General features: G+C 46.7%; 2 pseudogenes; both read left to right on the forward strand.

Annotated features, from left to right (window-relative positions):
* The first annotated feature begins 300 nt into the window (after positions 1-300).
* LOC134898026 (5S ribosomal RNA) lies at positions 301-418 on the forward strand (annotated as a pseudogene).
* A 160-nt stretch (positions 419-578) lies between these two features.
* Positions 579-696, forward strand: LOC134896983 (5S ribosomal RNA; annotated as a pseudogene).
* The last annotated feature ends 20510 nt before the right edge of the window (positions 697-21206 follow it).

The following is a 21206-nucleotide window of genomic DNA, read 5'->3' on the forward strand; positions in this document are numbered from 1 at the left end:
TAATATACCTGTGTGTACTGAATTTGCTATATATACAACATAATTTTTTGAGAGCACATTTTCTACACTATCACTTAGTAATCATTTGAGCGGTGTGTAGAGTCTTCTATGATCATTTATCTTCCCAATTTTTGAGACATACATATTTAACACCTCTCCATTATATGATTTCCCTTTCTCTTTCCATTCCACTTATTCACCACACACTCTTCTCTGGAAATATCTCTCGGACTATTTTTGGTCTTGATCTATGCAAAGTACAATAAGCAGAGTGTGACCTATCTTTCTCCTTCACTAACGGCCCATGGCCATACTACCCTGAATACGCCCGATCTTGTCCAATCTCGGAAGCTAAGCAGATATGGCCTGGTCAGTATTAGGAAGGGAAACCTCCTGGGAATACCAGGTGCAGTGGGCCATTTTTAAGGAAAAGAGCTGCCTATAACTCAGAATAAATTCCACACACTCTCTTATTTGGAAAAACTATTTCAGACTAATATGGCACCGACCTATTAGAGTACAGAACTAGTGGTGGTCTCCTCCTTTCCTTTTCCTTTCTCTCTTTTCCTCCATCTTTGGCCCACTGCCATACTACCCTGAATACGCCCGATCTTGTCCGATCTCGGAAGCTAAACAGGCATGGCCTGGTCAGTATCAGGACGGGTAACTTCCTGAGAATACCAGGTGCAGTGGGCCCCCACTCTCCGTCCAATACCCCAAAACCCCTCCCATCCAAACCCCCACTCCCTTTCTCTCCCTCCTCCCCCCCCCCCACCAAGGGAAGTCTAACTACTCTTCCCACTCCATTCCTACTACATTCATCTTGAGTTCCTTTTATAAACCTTAGAAGTTCTGCTTATATCTACCAAAGATATCCATAATTTAGGCATGCACAGTGATTTCCTGGATACCCGGGACCTTAAGAAACCATTCGGTATCCTCTACCACCTCTTTGATATTTTCACCTATCCATTTATCTTATACCCCATTTGTTAAAAAGGTTAAATAAGATTTTTTATACACAGATAACATCAGACACGAGTCTCAATTTTTTGACAAAAAAGTTTTTTTATTCAAGGATTGATTAAAGGTTAAGTTTTAATATTTCTCGCTACACATACTACTTCAAACATAACAAAAGAGTGCTCCCAACAAAAGGGTTTTTTGTATTTCTCTCCTTCCTTTCCAAATTGTGTTTGAAAAATGACAGGAGCTGGTTGGCTCGTCATTTATCACTCATTATCGGTCTACACTTTATTACTTGTTAAGGCTTAGGACCTTATTCAGTAAGGATTACAATTTCTGCTAAAAAGCAGTTGCTGGAACTTCCGGTGGGTGGACCTGACAGATGACCGCATTTTAGATCACCTTTAGCGCTGGGAGCAGTGCCCCGTTTCCATCTGGGCACCTGCAGGAGATAACGGTGGGCAAGTGGTTGCTGGTCCTGGCTCCCCACCGCTCGTTATACCCCGGACCCGAGGCGTTTGTTAGACGCTGGTGCTACCTGCCGCCATCGCGGATCCTCTCATCCTCAGCGTCTGTGTGCACCAGCCAGGAACACAGAGCCGCGATCAGCTGCCTCACCGCTGTCAGTGGCAGTAACATTGCCGGCAGGACTTCCAGCTCCGGGACCTCTGTGATCCTCATCTGCAGCTCCCGTCTGCTTCCTTCACCCGCGGCAGCCATCTTGAACCTCCTGAATGCTGTGGACACCTGGGCAGGATCTGACACAAGAGGCCCTGCTCGCTGCTGCAGATTGCCGGCCTGGTTCACTCCCACTAAACTACAGTATCCTCCACCGTTGATCCTGACCGTGCCAGGGGCTCCAGCTGCGGGTGCACAAGTCCGGGAAGCAGGTACCACGCTGGTCACTGCCTGCTTTCTGCGGACACTGCACCCAAGGATAGGGGTCAATTTTCCCTCTCTTCCAGGCCCTCATAAGCTCTCCCCTGTTGGGGATCATCACCCCCATGCTGCTCCTCATTTGCCAACTACCTCTGTGTCCCAGCGGCTGCATTGGGGAACAGAGGGCCCCCTTCTTCTCTCCCTCTACTTGGGCATCCTGATAAGTGTTTAAGACAGGCCCTTTACACTGTGCCCTGTCTTTCCCACACAGTCAACGTTTTTGCTGCTGCTGCATATACCCTTGAGTGAAGCCAAGTGTTACATGAGGCAGCATAATTGTCGCTGCTGCTGCTGCAAATGTGAGCACCTAAGTCAGGCTTGTCCAACCCGCGGCCCGCGGGCCGCATGCGGCCCAGGTCGGCTAGTAATGCGGCCCAGTGCAATTTTTTATTTTTTAAGAAATTCTATTCTAAAGTTTTCTAAAGTTTCAAGTTTGGGGAGCCAGCAGCACTAGACGCGGCTCTCTGTGCTTCCGGGATGCGGGCGCAGGCACATCGCGCGTGTGACGTCATGACGTCGCACGCGCATGTGACGTCACACGCGTGCACCCGGCTAGAGAGAGCACGGAGCTGGAGGCGGGAGTCTCTGGCGCCGGCGGCCGCGGCTAAACTAGCAAATCCTGGCTAAAAAAAGTAGGTGCGTGTTGCGGGCGGCTACCGGTACATGGTGTCCTTGCCAAACCCCCTTCCTTTCACTCCATACAAGACTGGGCAACACTTCAGGTTCTACGAGAGGACTTCCCCCTTCTGAAATAAAAGCATTCAGGCCATCAGCTGCAAGGCACAATTCTCTGTAAAGGAGTCCGGGCAGGAGGGGCAGACCGGGGCTTACATTTCAAATGTAGTTTTTTTCCCTTTACAATAAGCACAAATCAGGACAAATCTTTATTGAATGTTTAAGAGTTTTTCTTATGTTAATGAACAAAAGACTCAGCTGGTTTCATTTCTATTAAGTAAACTTGTTACATTCATTGAGAAAATAGCAGTGGTCTCCCCTAGTGAAACAGTATACGTTGAAGGGAGAGAGGAAAAAACAAAAAACAAAATAGCAGTCCCGACTGGAATATAAATGTGTGTCCTCTTTTGCCCTTTCCAATCCCCTACTGCAGCCTTTCCTGTTGTTTCTCTGTGGTTTGTCCTATAAATAATGTGATTTTATTTGTTTTCAGCCTTTAACTGCGCATCTTCCTGCACAACCTGTCCCGTAAGGCCTGCCACCTACAGAATTGTATTTTAAAAGCCTCAAACATCACTGTATATTAAGTAGTGATGTGCACCGGAAATTTTTCGGGTTTTGTGTTTTGGTTTTGGATTCGGTTCCGGTGGCTGAGAAACAATGTCAAACATCTCACTAACTTCATTTCCAAGTAAGTTTAATATGTTAACTATGTTTTATATGTTTTTTTTTTGGATGATCAGGTATCGTTACTGTTATTTTATTTTATGTGCGGCCCAAACCAAATTTTCATCTTCTAATGTGGCCCAGGGAAGGTGAAAGGTTGGACACCCCTGACCTAAGTGATCTCTGTGTCATCGTGTCTACTATTGCGTTCTGCATGTGCACCTGTGAAATACCAAGTGATATTTGACACCGTGACTGCTGCTGCCTGTACCCCTGTAGGACACCCAGTAATATGACACCATATCTGCTGCTGCTGCTACTTGTGCACCTGTAAGACACCCAGTGATATATGACACCATGGGGGTAATTCCAAGTTGATCGCAGCAGGAAATTTTTTAGCAGTTGGGCAAAACCATGTGCACTGCAGGGGGGGCAGATATAACATGTGCAGAGAGAGATAGATTTGGGTGTGGTGAGTTCAATCTGCAATCTAAATTGCAGTGTAAAAATAAAGCAGCCAGTATTTACCCTGCACAGAAACAAAATAACCCACCCAAATCTAACTCTCTCTGCACATGTTATATCTGCCTCCCCTGCAGTGCACATGGTTTTGCCCAACTGCTAAAAAAATATCCTGCTGCGATCAACTTGGAATTACCCCCCATATCTGCATCTGTTGTTACTGCTTGTGCCTCTGTGAGATCAGTGAGATCTAAGACACCGTGACCCTCATTCCGAGTTGATCGCAACTTATTGCTGCCCGTGCAATCAACTTGACGCCACCTATGGGGGAGTGTATTTTAGCGTAGCAGGGCTGCGATCATTTGTGCAGCCCTGCTATGCTAAAAAAGTTTACTGCAAAACAAGACCAGGGTCAGACTTACTTACCCAGTGTGACGGATCCAGCGACGAAGGTCCCGGGATCGACGTCAGACATCCGCCCTCCAAACGCCTGGACATGCCTGCGTTCGGATCTCCACGCCTGGAAAACGGTGAGTAGACGCCCCGGAAAAACCTCCCCGCTGTCAATCTTCTTGCGATCGCGCTAGCGATCACTTTCTTCTTTATTCTGGTCGCTGCCTGCTGATGCGCGTCCGTATTGCAGCCACCGCGCATGCACAGTTCCGACCTGTTCACACCGCAGTGAAGAACCTCTGCGTGCGAATGGGTCGGAATGACCCCTAGTGTTTGCGGTCGCTGCTGCTGCATACGCACCTGTGAGACGTCCACTAACATTTAGGATTCCACATCATTTTTGTGACACTTCTTCTCTGCTCTATACCGGGTCATACTGGTTCACCAACCCTGATCATGGAAAGATAATATGTCACCAAAACACCACGGGTGACCAAAGGCTCTCAAAATAAAAATAAAACAACGTCCAAAGGCAAGGATAAAGATGCCTATTCGGATCACTCTCTTTCCCCCACATCTCCCGACCAGGGAGATTCCACGGATGGGCTGGCTGTGACTGCCAAATTCAGTCCTTCCTCTGTTCAACGGGCCAAAGAAATCTCTGACATTATTTTGCCTTTTCTAGATGCTAAATTGGCTCCATTGATATTAACTCGGCAGCTGCTCAAATAACACGACACACCAAACATCTTGTGGAGGCAGAAGACCGCATTTCCACTTTAGAGGATGGTCTTCACGAGGCAGTATCACAATTGCAAATACATGACGCCACCCTTGCGGCTTTAACCGAAAAAAATCAAAGATCTGGAAAATTGCAATTGGCGATACAACTTACGCCTTATTGGCCTTCCGGAATCGGTCCGCCCCAAAGATCTTATGGATCTGGTCTCTCACTGGCTCCCTGAGACTCTGGGTCTTCCTTCTTCTCCTACATCATACTTAGTGGAAAGGGCGCACCGTCTCGGTCCTGACAAACAGTCATTTCAACAATACCCTAGATCGGTGATCTTCAAGCTTTTGAATTAGCTGGACAAGGTGAAAATCATTGAGGCTTACCGCAAATCCAACAATCTTTGCTATGAGGACTCCAAACTGCTCCTTTTTCAGGACTTTTCAAGTTTCTCTCCGGTACGCAAAGAACTTTTTTCAAAAGACATTCGATTTGCCCTCCTTTACCCTGCTAAGCTGAGGATCTTTCATGCCGGCAAACCACACTATTTCGAAACCCCTGATACTGCTCGCAATTTCCTACGCTCTTTATCCTCCTCTGATTTCCGCATGGCCGATGCTGTTTGACTGAACATGACTTGATAAGTATTGCCCAGTCTAATCTCCTTTTTCTTTTTCAATGGATGACACAATGTTATGTTTATTTTTCTGTTTTTACTGTTAATGTTGCGGGATATTTCCCCCGCTATAATGTGGATGCCTGAGCGGAGACAACTCCCCTCTCTGTTTCTCCTACCCATTCCCCACTATCCTTCTCTTACTAGTCTTGATAATAATAAGAATTTACTTACCGATAATTCTATTTCTCATAGTCCGTAGTGGATGCTGGGGACTCCGTAAGGACCATGGGGAATAGCGGCTCCGCAGGAGACTGGGCACATCTAAAGAAAGCTTTAGGACTATCTGGTGTGCACTGGCTCCTCCCCCTATGACCCTCCTCCAAGCCTCAGTTAGGATACTGTGCCCGGACGAGCGTACACAATAAGGAAGGATTTTGAATCCCGGGTAAGACTCATACCAGCCACACCAATCACACCGTATAACCTGTGATCTGAACCCAGTTAACAGCATGATAACAGAGGAGCCTCTGAAAGATGGCTCACAACAATAATAACCCGATTTTTGTAACAATAACTATGTACAAGTATTGCAGACAATCCGCACTTGGGATGGGCGCCCAGCATCCACTACGGACTATGAGAAATAGAATTATCGGTAAGTAAATTCTTATTTTCTCTAACGTCCTAAGTGGATGCTGGGGACTCCGTAAGGACCATGGGGATTATACCAAAGCTCCCAAACGGGCGGGAGAGTGCGGATGACTCTGCAGCACCAAATGAGAGAACTCCAGGTCCTCCTCAGCCAGGATATCAATTTTGTAGAATTTTACAAACGTATTTGCTCCTGACCAAGTAGCTGCTCGGCAAAGTTGTAAAGCCGAGACCCCTCGGGCAGCCGCCCAAGATGAGCCCACCTTCCTTGTGGAGTGGGCATTTACAGATTTTTGGCTGTGGCAGGCCTGCCACAGAATGTGCAAGCTGAATTGTACTACAAATCCAACGAGCAATAGTCTGCTTAGAAGCAGGAGCACCCAGCTTGTTGGGTGCACACAGGATAAACAGCGAGTCAGATTTCCTGACTCCAGCCGTCCTGGAAACATATATTTTCAGGGCACTGACAACGTCTAGCAACTTGGAGGCCTCCAAGTCCCTAGTAGCCGCAGGCACCACCAATAGGTTGGTTCAGGTGAGACGCTGAAACCACCTTGGGGAGAAACTGAGGACGAGTCCTCAATTCCGCCCTGTCCGAATGGAAAATCAGATAAGGGCTTTTTAAGGATAAAGCCGCCAATTCTGACACGCGCCTGGCCCAGGCCAGGGCCAACAGCATGACCACTTTCCATGTGAGATATTTTAACTCCACAGATTTAAGTGGTTCAAACCAATGTGACTTTTGGAACCCAAAACTACATTGAGATCCCAAAGTGCCACTGGAGGCACAAAAGGAGGCTGTATATGCAGTACCCCTTTTACAAACGTCTGAACTTCAGGGACTGAAGCTAGTTCTTTTTGGAAGAAAATTGACAGGGCCGAAATTTGAACCTTAATGGACCCCAATTTCAGGCCCATAGACACTCCTGTTTGCAGGAAATGTAGGAATCGACCCAGTTGAATTTCCTCCGTCGGGCCTTACTGGCCTCGCACCACGCAACATATTTTCGCCAATTGCGGTGATAATGTTTTTGCGGTTACATCCTTCCTGGCTTTGATCAGGATAGGGATGACTTCATCCGGAATGCCTTTTTTCCTTCAGGATCCGGCGTTCAACCGCCATGCCGTCAAACGCAGCCGCGGTAAGTCTTGGAACAGACAGGGTCCTTGCTGGAGCAGGTCCCTTCTTAGAGGTAGAGGCCACGGATCCTCCGTGAGCATCTCTTGAAGTTCCGGTTACCAAGTCCTTCTTGGCCAATCCGGAACCACGAATATAGTGCTTACTCCTCTCCATCTTATCAATCTCAGTACCTTGGGTATGAGAGGCAGAGGAGGGAAAACATACCCTGACTGGTACACCCACGGTGTTACCAGAGCGTCTACAGCTTATTGCCTGAGGGTCCCTGGACCTGGCGCAATACCTGTCGAGTTTTTAATCATGTGGAAGACTTCTGGGTGAAGTCCCCACTCTCCCGGGTGGAGGTCGTGCTGAGGAAGTCTGCTTCCCAGTTGTCCACTCCCGGAATGAATACTGCTGACAGTGCTATCACATGATTTTCCGCCCAGCGAAGAATCCTTGCAGCTTCTGCCATTGCCCTCCTGCTTCTTGTGCCACCCTGTCTGTTTACGTGGGTGACTGCCGTGATGTTGTCCGACTGGATCAACACCGGCTGACCTTGAAGCAGAGGTCTTGCTAAGCTTAGAGCATTGTAAATGTCCCTTAGCTTCAGGATATTTATGTGAAGTGATGTCTCCAGGCTTGACCATAAGCCCTGGATATTCCTTCCCTGTGTGACTGCTCCCCAGCCTCGCAGGCTGGCATCCGTGGTCACCAGGACCCAGTCCTGAATGCCTAATCTGCGGCCCTCTAGAAGATGAGCACTCTGCAACCACCACAGGAGGGACACCCTTGTCCTTGGTGACAGGGTTATCCGCTGATGCATCTGAAGATGCGATCCGGAACATTTGTCCAGCAGGTCCCACTGGAAAGTTCTTGCGTGGAATCTGCCGAATGGGATTGCTTCGTAGGAAGCCACCATTTTACCCAGAACCCTTGTGCATTGATGCACTGAGACTTGGCTCGGTTTTAGGAGGTTCCTGACTAGCTCGGATAACTCCCTGGCTTTCTCCTCCGGGAGAAACACCTTTTTCTGGACTGTGTCCAGGATCATCCCTAGGAACAGAAGACACGTCGTCGGAACCAGGTGCGATTTTGGAATATTGAGAATCCAATTGTGCTGCCGCAACACTACCTGAGATAGTGCTACACCGACCTCCAACTGTTCCCTGGATCTTACCCTTATCAGGGAATTGTCCAAGGAAGGGATAACTAAAATTCACTTCCTTCGAAGGAATATCATCATTTCGGCCATTACCTTGGTAAAGACCCGGGGTACCGTGTACCATCCATACGGCAGCGTCTGAACTGATAGTGACAGTTCTGTACCATAAACCTGAGGTACCCTTGGTGAGAAGGGTAAATTTTGACATGAAGGTAAGCATCCTTGATGTCCCGAGACATCATGTAGTCCCCTTCTTCCAGGTTCGCAATCACTGCTCTGAGTGACTCAATCTTGAATTTGAACCTCTGTACGTAAGTGTTCAAAGATTTTAGATTTAGAATCGGTCTCACCGAGCCGTCCGGCTTCGGTACCACAACAGTGTGGAATAATACCCCGTTCCCTGTTGCAGGAGGGGTATCTTGATTATCACCTGCTGGGAATACAGCTTGTGAATGGCTTCCAAAACTGTCTCCCTGTCAGAAGGAGACATCGGTAAAGCCGACTTTAGGAAACGGCGAGGGGGAGACGTCTCGAATTCTAATTTGTACCCCTGAGATATCACCTGAAGGATCCAGGGGTCTACTTGCGAGTGAGCCCACTGCGCGCTGAAATTCATTGAGACGGGCCCCCCACCGTGCCTGATTCTGCTTGTAAAGCCCCAGCGTATACTGAGGGCTTGGCAGAGGCGGGAGAGGGTTTCTGTTCCTGGGAACTAGCTGATTTTTGCAGCCTTTTTCCTCTCCCTCTGTCACGGGGCAGAAATGAGGAACCTTTTGCCCGCTTGTCCACGAAAAGACTGCGCCTGATAATACGGCGTCTTCTCATGTTGAGAGGCGACCTGGGGTACAAACGTGGAATTCCCAGCTGTTGCCGTGGCCACCAGGTCTGAAAGACCGACCCCAAATAACTCCTCCCTTAATAAAGCAATACTTCCAAATGCCGTTTGGAATACGCATCACCTGACCACTGACGTGTCCATAACCCTCTACTGGTAGAAATGGACAACGCGCTTAGACTTGATGCCAGTCGGCAAATATTCCGCTGTGCATCACGCATATATAAAAATGCATATTTTAAATGCTCTATAGGCAAAAATATACTGTCCCTATCTAGGGTATCAATATTTTCAGTCAGGGAATCCGACCACGCCAACCCAGCACTGCACATCCAGGCTGAGGCGATTGCTGGTCGCAGTATAACACCAGTATGTGTGTAAATACCTTTTAGGATACCCTCCTGCTTTCTATCAGCAGGATCCTTAAGGGCGGCCATCTCAGGCGAAGGTAGAGCCCTTACAAGCGTGTGAGCGCTTTATCCCCCCTAGGGGGTGTTTCCCAACGCACCCTAACCTCTGGCGGGAAAGGATATAATGCCAATAACATTTTAGAAATTATCCGTTGTTATCGGGGGAAACCCACGCATCATCACACACCTCATTTAATTTCTCAGATTCAGGAAAACTACAGGTAGTTTTTCCTCACCGAACATAATACCCCTTTTTTTTTTTTTGGTGGTACTCGTATTATCAGAAATGTGTAAAACATTTTTCATTGCCTCAATCATGTAACGTGTGGCCCTACTGGAAGTCACATTCGTCTCTTCACCGTCGACACTGGAGTCAGTATCCGTGTCGGCGTCTATATCTGCCATCTGAGGTAACGGGCGCTTTAGAGCCCCTGACGGCCTATGAGACGTCTGGACAGGCACAAGCTGAGTAGCCGGCTGTCTCATGTCAACCACTGTCTTTTATACAGAGCTGACACTGTCACGTAATTCCTTCCAACAGTTCATCCACTCAGGTGTCGACCCCCTAGGGGGTGACATCACTATTACAGGCAATCTGCTCCGTCTCCACATCATTTTTCTCCTCATACATGTCGACACAAAAGTACCGACATACAGCACACACACAGGGAATGCTCTGATAGAGGACAGGACCCCACTAGCCCTTTGGGGAGACAGAGGGAGAGTTTGCCAGCACACACCAGAGCGCTATATATATACAGGGATAACCTTATATAAGTGTTTTTCCCCTTATAGCTGCTGTATAGTTAATACTGCGCCTAATTAGTGCCCCCCTCTCTTTTTTTAACCCTTTCTGTAGTGTAGTGACTGCAGGGGAGAGACAGGGAGCTTCCCTCCAACGGAGCTGTGAGGGAAAATGGCGCCAGTGTGCTGAGGAGATAGGCTCCGCCCCTTTTTCGCGGACTTTTCTCCTGCTTTTTTATGGATTCTGGCAGGGGTTAAATGCATCCATATAGCCCAGGAGCTATATGTGATGCATTTTTTTGCCATCCAATGTGTTTTTATTGCGTCTCAGGGCGCCCCCCCCCCAGCGCCCTGCACCCTCAGTGACCGAAGTGTGAAGTGTGCTGAGAGCAATGGCGCACAGCTGCAGTGCTGTGCGCTACCTTGTTGAAGACAGGACGTCTTCTGCCGCCGATTTTCCGGACCTCTTCTGCCTTCTGGCTCTGTAAGGGGGCCGGCGGCGCGGCTCTGGGACCCATCCAAGCTGGGCCTGTGATCGTCCCTCTGGAGCTAATGTCCAGTAGCCTAAGAAGCCCAATCCACTCTGCACGCAGGTGAGTTCGCTTCTTCTCCCCTTAGTCCCTCGATGCAGTGAGCCTGTTGCCAGCAGGTCTCACTGAAAATAAAAAAACTAATCTAAAACTTTCACTAAGAAGCTCAGGAGAGCCCCTAGTGTGCACCCTTCTCGTTCGGGCACAGAGATCTAACTGAGGCTTGGAGGAGGGTCATAGGGGGAGGAGCCAGTGCACACCAGATAGTCCTAAAGCTTTCTTTAGATGTGCCCAGTCTCCTGCGGAGCCGCTATTCCCCATGGTCCTTACGGAGTCCCCAGCATCCACTTAGGACGTTAGAGAAAATTTAATTGTTTTGTGATGGTTCTTAGAACTGTCAATTTGCGTTTAAAATTTTTAAAACTATTTGGACAGGTAGTACTTGTTACATGTTGTTGTTGCACTTACACGTATTGTATTATGTCTTGTTTTTCTGGTTTACTTTTTGTATTTCTTTTTGCAAGTTATCTTTGGTCCCTCCCTTGCTCACTCGGACAGGTGGATGGACGCTTCCTTATGGCTTCCCCTTCCATGTTTCACCAGACTGGGTGTTGGATGATGTTGAAGTCTTCTGATACTGCTGTCCTCACGGACAAATTGAAGACTTCTCTTAAGCTGGTCTCTTGGAATGTGGAAGGGTTGAACACCCCAATAAAGCGGAAGAAAATTGTAAGTCCTCGCAAAAAAAATTCTCTACGATGTGGTGTTTTTACAAGAGACGCATAGGCGGCTCACAGACCCGAATGTAGTGTGAGATAATTGGATTGGTGATTATAAATGTGCCTCTTACACTACGAAAACTAGGGGAGTGATGCTCTTATTTAATAAATCTTTGCATTATGATATTAAGGATGAATGGATTGATCCTGATGGGAGATTTTTATTTTTGGATATTGAACGGGAATGGTTTACCTTAGCATGTATTTACGCCCCAACAGGACAAATATGGATTTTTTCCTACCCTCTTTGTTAACCTACACGGTTGGATGGAAGTTTCTTTAATTTTGGGGAGTGATGTAAATGTAGTATTTAACCCTTCCCTCTGTGTGTCAGGATGGCCCAGGCAGACTGGCTCCAGTAGATCTGCCCCATGCACCTTATAATTATTGCTAGACGCCATTACAAGTTATGGACCCCTGGAGGTTCTTACATCCTGACTCTAGGGAATACACCTTTTTCTCTCATCCACATAATGTATTCTATCGTTTAGCTTATTGGTTGCTCTCTGGTTCATTGATTCATAGAGTCAGACTCGACCATAGCTAACATACTCTTATCTGATCATGCCCCCATTACCTTTACACTTACCCTATCAACGCCTCGTCCATATTCTCATAATTGGTGCTTCCCAGACTACCTAGCCTCCTCTGATGATTTTAAACTTTACTTAACCCAATCCTTTCTTAACTATGCCCAAGATAATAGTGTCCATACGGATGATATAAATCTTTTTGGCAGGCTTCAAAACCAGTCCTTCAGGGGCCACATATTATCCTATGTCGCTACTAAGAAAAAACATTTCCAGGCCAGATTGTCCCATGCAACCCTCGCAGTTACCTCCGCATACTCGCGACTGCTAGCTAATCCTTCTGAATCTAATCGACTATTATACAAGGATGCCAGGTTGATCCATGACACCCTTTGCGCTGAGCAGGCTAAACTATTCTTATCATTCCAATCTAATAAGTATTTCCAATGGGGTAATCACCCCAGGAAATTGTTGGCTAACTTAGTGAAAGCCTCCTCGACCCCTAAACACATCCTGTCCATTCAAACTGGTCAGAGTTCCATAGCACTGACTCCGGAGACAATTAGTGATGTTTTCCTTGATTTTTTTGAAACCCTCTACACTGCAACCCCTGATCAGCCCATCAAGGGCCTGGACTTCTTAACTCAGGTAGGCCTCCCTACCCTATCTGACGATGATAGAGAACTTCTTAGTTCTCCTATCACAGACGCAGAGTTGAAGATGGTGATTAAATCTTTACCTAATGGGAAGGCCCCCGGTTCAGATGGCCTATCTGCCGCATACTACAAACTCCTCTCCCCACACGTTCAGGAACATCTTTCTAGACTCTATATTTCAAGCCTTACAGGTCATTCGGCCACTCTTGATTTTAATACCGCCAGGGTAATCGTTATACCCAAACCGAATAAAGAACCTACCTTAGTTTCTTCTTATAGACCTATTTCCCTCTTGAATCAAGATTTCAAGATTTTTACTAAAATTCTTGCTTCCTGCCTCCAGTTGGTTTTGCCTAAATTATTACATCCTGCACAGATGGGTTTTTTTTGTAATAGACATTCAGTTCGTAATGTCCGGTCATTGTTGGCGGCTATGATTAAGACACATAACTCTCGGGAGACGGGATACATAGACCTCAGTTGTGACATCGATAATGCCTTTGACAGGGTCTCCTGGGTGCACTTAAGTAGAATTCTTCAACATCAGGAATTTGGCCCGGACTTTGTACATGTGTTTCACACCCTATACCACCAACCACTAGCTTATTTGACAATTAATGCCCATAACACCCGTTATTTTACATTGCATCGTGGCACCAGGCAAGGCTGTCCCCTCTCCCCACTTTTATTCAACTTGGCATTAGACCCCATTTTTCTGCATTTTATAAAGGAAGATAGATGGCATGGAATTACATTGGACCATCTGGAACTTAAATTCTCGCCATTTGCAGATGACATCTTGCTTTATTTTAGTAACCCCTGTGTGGCACTTCCCCAATTTGCTCTCCATTTTGAATTCCTTTGAATTAGTGTCTGGGTTTAAAATTAACTATTCAAAAACTGAAGCTTTGGCCTTTTTTCTCTCTCCCAAAACTGGCTGGGGTACTTCGTTCCCCTTCCACTGGGCGTCAGATGATAATATCACACATCTTGGTATAAAAATCCCTAATCATCCCTCAAAACGATACACCTTAAATTTTTCATCCCTTCTTTCCAGGACTTATACGGATTTCTCTACATGGGCTCACCTCCCTTTGACATACACTGGCCACTGCCATTTATATAAAATGATAACCTTACCATGGTTTTTAAATACATTGCAGATGCTCCCATTGATCCCGCCTAAAGATACGTTCACCCAACCAAACAAAGCATTGACCAAATTTATTTGGGCAGGTAAACGGCCAAGGATCTTGCTATTTAAATTACAACAACCACAGACCCTGAGTGGTCTAAACTTACCGTATTTGCGCACTTATGCAATGGCGGCAAACTATAGAGTTGCTTTGGACTGGTTTAATGGACGCATTATATATGCAAACCAACAGCTAGAACAAACCTTCTTACCGAATTGGGACCTGGTCTCCTTACTCCATGCCTGAGTTTGTAAAATATAATGTCCCCAAATAGAGCCTGAACTGTGTAGGGTAGGTTCTCCACACTTCGCCTGGATTCCGCATCTGCAGATCATTGGCGTAGCCAGAGTCCCCTGCGAGCTAATACAGACATGGAGGATTTCCACGCAGTTAGCGTACCCAGGTCTTTCATGGATTCCACCATGAACCCCGCAGAATCCTGTGTTACGTAAAAACAATTCAATGTCACTACTATCCATTGCATCCAAATCCTCTAGTAATGTTTACCATTTTACTATGGCTTTAGAAATCCATGCACAGGCAATAGTGGGGCCTTAACGCCACTCCTGAAGCAGTGTGTATGGATTTGAGCGTAATGTCAATCTTACGATCAGCCGGTTCTTTCAACACGGTAAAACCAGGGACAGGTAAAACCACCTTTTTGAGACAGATGCGTCAACAATTGGTGGGTTTTCCCATTTTCTCCTCTCTTCCTCAGGAAAAAGCAACCAACTCTTTTTGGGATCTGGAATTTTTTCTACGTGTTTCCCCAGGATTTTTCAAATATAGCATTTATTTCTTTAGATGCGGGAAAGGTTAGCGGGGCTCTCTTATTATCAGTGAAGTAAGCCTCCTCAACCTGCTCAGGTGTAGTGTCATTAATGTTTAACACATCCCTAATGGCCCCCTCAGCTCGTCCCCATTACCATCTGAAGTATAAGAATCGGTATCAGTGTCATCTTGCATAATTTGGGCAAGTGCACGTTTCTGTGGGAACATGCTAGGGGATTTTGCAGGAATAGGGACAGAGCCTGACAAAACTGCTCTAGACTTCTTCAACACCTGAGTTTCAGTCTCAGTATTAGCTTCAACAAAAGGAATCGGAGACAAAGCATTACAATCCTGAGTACATGGAATGGATCCCTCCTGAGAGGAAACCTCTTCTGCAGCATATGACACAGAGGGGTAAATTTACTAAGATTCGTAATTTCCGAAAAAAGGTCAAAGTTCAATCACGAATGACATCGACAGTGTAAAACTGCAACTTTTTGAATTGATTACGATGGATTTACTAAGCTGTCGTATTCGGGTTTTTCTTTTCTTCCGATGTCGATGTCATTCGTGGTTTTTTACCTATTTTTACGGCAGTGATTAGCAAAACACTGCCGACTTTTTTTACAATCAATCTCGGCCGGATCTGTGTGATCCGTGCTGGGGTTTATTTTTTTTATTTTTTTTAATTAAACACTGTAAAATAATAAAAAAAAATGCGTGGGGTCCCCCCTCCTAAGCATAACCAGCCTCGGGCTCTTTGAGCCGATCCTGGTTGCAAAAATATGGGGAAAAAAATGACAGGGGTTCCCCCATATTTAAGCAACCAGCATCGGGCTCTGCGCCTGGTCCTGGTCCCAAAAATACGGGGGACAAAAAGAGTAGGGGTCCCCCGTATTTTTAAAACCAGCACCGGGCTCCACTAGCTGGACAGATAATGCCACAGCCGGGGGTCACTTTGATATAGTGCCCTGCGGCCGTGGCATCAAAAATCCAACTAGTCACCCCTGGCCGGGGTACCCTGGGGGAGTGGGGACCCCTTCAATCAAGGGGTCCCCCCCCCCCCAGCCACCCAAGGGCCAGGGGTGAAGCCCGAGGCTGTCCCCCCCCATCCAATGGGCTGCGGATGGGGAGGCTGATAGCCTTTGTTGTAAAAGAAAATATATTGTTTTTAGTAGCAGTACTACAAGGCCCAGCAAGCCTCCCCCGCATGCTGGTACTTGGAGAACCACAAGTACCAGCATGCGACGGAAAAACGGGCCCGCTGGTACCTGTAGTACTACTACTAAAAAAATACCCAAAAAAAGACAAGACACACACACCGTGAAAGTATAATTTTATTACATACATACACACATACATACTTACCTTAAGTTCCCACGCAGGTCGGTCCTCTTCTCCAGTAGAATCCAAGGGGTACCTGTTGAAGAAATTATACTCACGAGATCCAGGGGTCCAGGCTCCTCGGGAAATCCAGGGGTAATCCACGTACTTGACAAAAAAAACAAAACGGTGTCCCGACCACGAACTGAAAGGGGACCCATGTTTGCACATGGGTCACCTTTCCACGAATGCCAGAAAGCCACTCTGACTTCTGTCTAAGTGGGTTTCATCAGCCAATCAGGGAGCGCCACGTTGTAGCACTCTCCTGATCAGCTGTGTGGTCCTGTCCTCACTGACAGGCAGCACACGGCAGTGTTACAATGTAGCGCCTATGCGCTACATTGTAACCAATGATGGGAACTTTCTGCCCTGCGGTTGACCTAAAGTGACGTCACCGCTGAGCTGAAAGTTCCCATCATTGGTTACAATGTAGCGCATAGGCGCTACATTGTAACACTGCCGTGTGCTGCCTGTCAGTGAAGACAGGAGCACACAGCTGATCAGGAGAGTGCTACAACGTGGCGCACCCTGATTGGCTGAAGAAACCCACTTAGCCAGAAGGCAAAGTGGGTTTCTTGCATTCGGGGAAAGGTGACCCATGTGCAAACATGGGTCCCCTTTCAGTTCGTGGTCGGGACACCGTTTTTTTATTTTTGGCAAGTACGTGGATTAACCCTGGATTTGCCGAGGAGCCTGGACCCCTGGATCTCGTGAGTATAATTTATTCAACAGGTACCCTTGGATTCTACTGGACAAGAGGACCGACCTGCGTGGGGCCATAGGTAAGTATGTATGTATGTGTGTATGTAAGTAATACAATTATACTTTCACGGTGTGTGTGTCTTGTCTTTTTTTGGGTATTTTTTTAGTGGTAGTACTACAGGTACCAGCGGGCCCGTTTTTCCGCCGCATGCTGGTACTTGTGGTTCTCCAAGTACCAGCATGCGGGGGAGGCTTGCTGGGACTTGTAGTACTGCTACTAAAAACAATATCTATAATTTTACAACAAAGGCTATCAGCCCTCCCATCCGCAGCCCATTGGATGGGGGGGGGACAGCCTCGGGCTTCACCCCTGGCCCTTGGGTGGCTGGGGGGGGGACCCCTTGATTGAAGGGGTCCCCACTCCCCCAGGGTACCCCGGACAGGGGTGACTAGTTGGATTTTTGATGCCACGGCCGCAGGGCGCTGTATAAAAGTGACCCCCGGCTGTGGCATTATCTGTCCAGCTAGTGGAGCCCGGTGCTGGTTTTAAAAATACGGGGGACCCCTACTCTTTTTGTCCCCCGTATTTTTGGGACCAGGACCAGGCGCAGAGCCCGATGCTGGTTGCTTAAATATGGGGGAACCCCTGTCATTTTTTTCCCCATATTTCTGCAACCAGGATCGGCTCAAAGAGCCCGAGGCTGGTTATGCTTAGGAGGGGGGACCCCACACAATTTTTTTAGCAAAAATAAGCACTTTCACACCCCTTCCCACTGATATACATGCACGGATCTCATGGATCCCTGCATGCATCTCAAATCACGGATAAAAAAAGCAGGTCTGTTTTTTTTTAGGACTTTTTTACGAGTTGTAATTTTTCACGACAGTGTTTTGTGTTTTTTTGCTTTGCACTTCTTAGTAAATGACCGAGATTCATACTTAAACAGCCGCGTTTTGACCGATGGTGTATTCATTCGTAATTTTTTACCTGAACTAGCAAAAAATTACGAATGCCCTCATCACTGCCGTGATTAGTGTTTAGTAAATGACCGAGATTTACCGAGATGACACTTTGATGAAAAAACGGCATCTCGGTCAAAATCGGGAGCTTAGTAAATATACCCCAGAGTCCCTAGACATGGCTATGTTAGATAGTAAACACTCACACACAGGGAAATGTCAGACACAGTTTCCCCCCAAGTATGCCACAGAGAGAGACAGATATTGGAGCCAACCCACACACAGCGCTTTTTAAGGTAGAACTAATGACACTACCAGCGCTATCTGTGTACTTTAATAGACTACACAGACTTTGCACAGCCTTCCCCTCCCTTCTACAACCCACTGGTACCGTACAAGATAGCTGGAGTTGACTTGGAGGGACAGCTCTCCATCAGCGCTTCTGCAGGCAGGAAGATGGCGCTGAACGCTGCTGGGTCCACTCTGAGGAGACGCTCCGCCCCCTTTCATGGCGCTGCTTCCTGCTCTCTGTAGTTTATACTGGCCTGAGGAATTGTGCTGGCAGCGATCCTGTGACCCTGACAGGCTTGTTGTGTAGGGTGTAGGCGCTGGCTCAGGGCGCCCCTCAGCGCCGCACCATGTACCGCTGAGCCCTGGAGTGCAGTTAGTACTGCGCTCCCTACCCTGTTTCAGCAGAAATATAGAAAATTCTGAAGGGTTCACAAACTTTCAACGTACCACTGTAGGGGCAGTGTATTGTGAGGGAGTGTAGTGTGTGTATCCGGGCACCTTCCAGTGGCTGCTGGAGGCACCACAGAGATGAGGAGCAGCGCTAGCTATAATATATATATATATATATATATATATTTATTTAATAATATAATTAAAAAATCTGCATCTCTCTCCACTGTCCCTATCTACCCCTACCACTCCACTCTCTCACCAGTCCTTATCTACCCCAACCCCTCTCATCTGTTCCTCCCCAGTTCCTATCTGCCACTAGCCCCCACTCTCTCCCCAGTATCTATCTGCCCCTACTCTCACTCTCTCCCCAGCCCCCTCTTTCTGTATGAAACAAGAGTGAAACAATCAGATCAGTATTATTAATATTAGCAGCAGCAGGTTAGGAGACTAACATCTCCCTGCAGTATCACTTTCATCTGTGACAGCTTGCAGCACACAAAGGAGTCATTTGGTCCATTGGGCGCCCTCTAGAGCCCACTAGCGCACATAGAGGTGAGGAGCAGCATAAGCCTTTTATTATATAGGATGGGGACTACAGTCTGAACTCTATGTACCAAACTCTGACAAGCAAAACCAGATTTTATGATCCTTCTCCTGCAGTCTCTGGCAATGGACGCTGTGTCAATTTCCAAGGAAGAGTTCTTACAAATGTGAAATACTCTTCAGATATCCCCAGGAGATTAGTATCCATGCTGTGATTTTAAATACTTGAGAAATTGCGGGCACTTTCAAGATTTTTAGCACATATGCCCCTTAGTGTTACAATTTAAACTATGTACTGTAATCTTAATAGTGTGCTTAACTAAAATAATTCACAAATATAATTTACAGTCAATATAATGCTGCAAACCAATTACAAAATGCAATTAGATTTATTGCTAAACGTTAACATTTTTATTTATTTGTTAAACAGGAACATCATATCATTCTTCATATCTAAGCTTACCATACTACAGTATCCCTTTAAGTCGTAACACTAATGTATTATACAAGTTCTGTGGCTGACTGACTTCAAGCCTGCATTTCACCTGGTTTTAACCAGCCACAGACCCTGTGTAATATATGAGCATCCCAGTCATATCACAAGATTTTTATTCTCACTGCTGGTGTTGGTATACATGTTAAGTTTCGGGGCCTGATTTGGAGCTCATAATGTTGATGTTTCACAGAGTTGAGCGATTTTTTGCCACTGTAGTTTTGCCATTGTCTTGGTTGCTAAAAAGTCACATGCGTGCTATGGTGTGCCATAGTTAGGCACAGTTGCATATGAGACACACTGTATGAGAACTATATTGGAAATGTGCTAGGCATTCCTGGGTGGTGGCCATTCAGACACAGAGATGGTCCGTCTTATAGGCGTAACAGTGAAGTGGTTACAAATTCAGATATTATTACAATCGCTCACATTTGAGGCCATATTCTAAAAGGAAATCTGCACCTAACATGGGTCTCAGTCCTCGCACATGCAGGTGCAAGGATGTACAGTACACCAGGCAAGGGCAAATAACATTAGCAATACCAGCAAAAGACACATACACGAATACTGCAGTGTGCAACTCAGAATCAGGCCCTTAGACTGACTTGCTACACTTATCCCATTGCAAACTGTGGTCTTAGGAATTTTAGGATGGTCAACAACACATTGTAGATCATTCTGTCAGAAGTGTTCCAAATTATAGCTTCACAAGGGGTGTAGTCATGTGACCGGCGGTCTCCACAATTCCGAGCACTACATCCCGCCCGCTCAAAATCCCGCCGGTCGGCATGCCGACCAACAGGGACTATTCCCGCTGGGGGGTGTGCACGACACCCATAGAGTTGGAATAGAACTTGTGGCGAGCGTAGCGAGAAACCGAAGCCGCTGCGCAGTGACTGCAGTGAGCCCACAAGGGGCTTCGTTGCGGTCACCCCAGCCGGCCATCTCACAGTCAAACATACCCAACCTCTTCATAATTCTTGTTACTTAATTTACTCTAATGTTAAACATTTTGCCAGTAAATGCTGAAAATGCAGAGAAATCTGGGCTCATACTAAGGCCAGGAACACACTACGACGATACTGGGATGATTTGCGGTATTGGAATGACAAATCGTCTACATTGTCTACTGCACAGGTTCTCAAACTCGGTCCTCAGGACCCCACACGGAGCATGTTTTGCAGGTCTTCTCACAGAATCACAAGTGACATAATTAGCTCCACCTGTGGACCTTTTAAAATGTGTCAGTGAGTAATTAATACACCTGTGCACCTGCTGGGTTATCTGCAAAACATGCACTGTGTGGGGTCCTGAGGACCGAGTTTGAGAACCACTGGTCTACTGTGTACCCTCAATTGCGTGCTACCGCGGGTCACATATGATATCTTCTGGTTGTCCGTGCTGCATGGCTAATCAGACTACATATGCTGCGCAGTGTAATGAAGGAAGGAACACGGTATCATTCCATCGTTCATTGTGTAATGTTTATCGACACACTAGCAAGGTCTGGGGTGGTGTGGGGTGGAGAGAAATTGTCCCAACTATCTACAAGATTGCTGGTCATTCTAATGTGTACCTGGGCAAAGGGATCATGATATCTCATGTAG

The sequence above is a fragment of the Pseudophryne corroboree genome, chromosome 3, assembly GCF_028390025.1.
Source record: "Pseudophryne corroboree isolate aPseCor3 chromosome 3, aPseCor3.hap2, whole genome shotgun sequence".
In the NCBI taxonomy this organism is placed as follows: Eukaryota; Metazoa; Chordata; class Amphibia; order Anura; family Myobatrachidae; genus Pseudophryne; species Pseudophryne corroboree.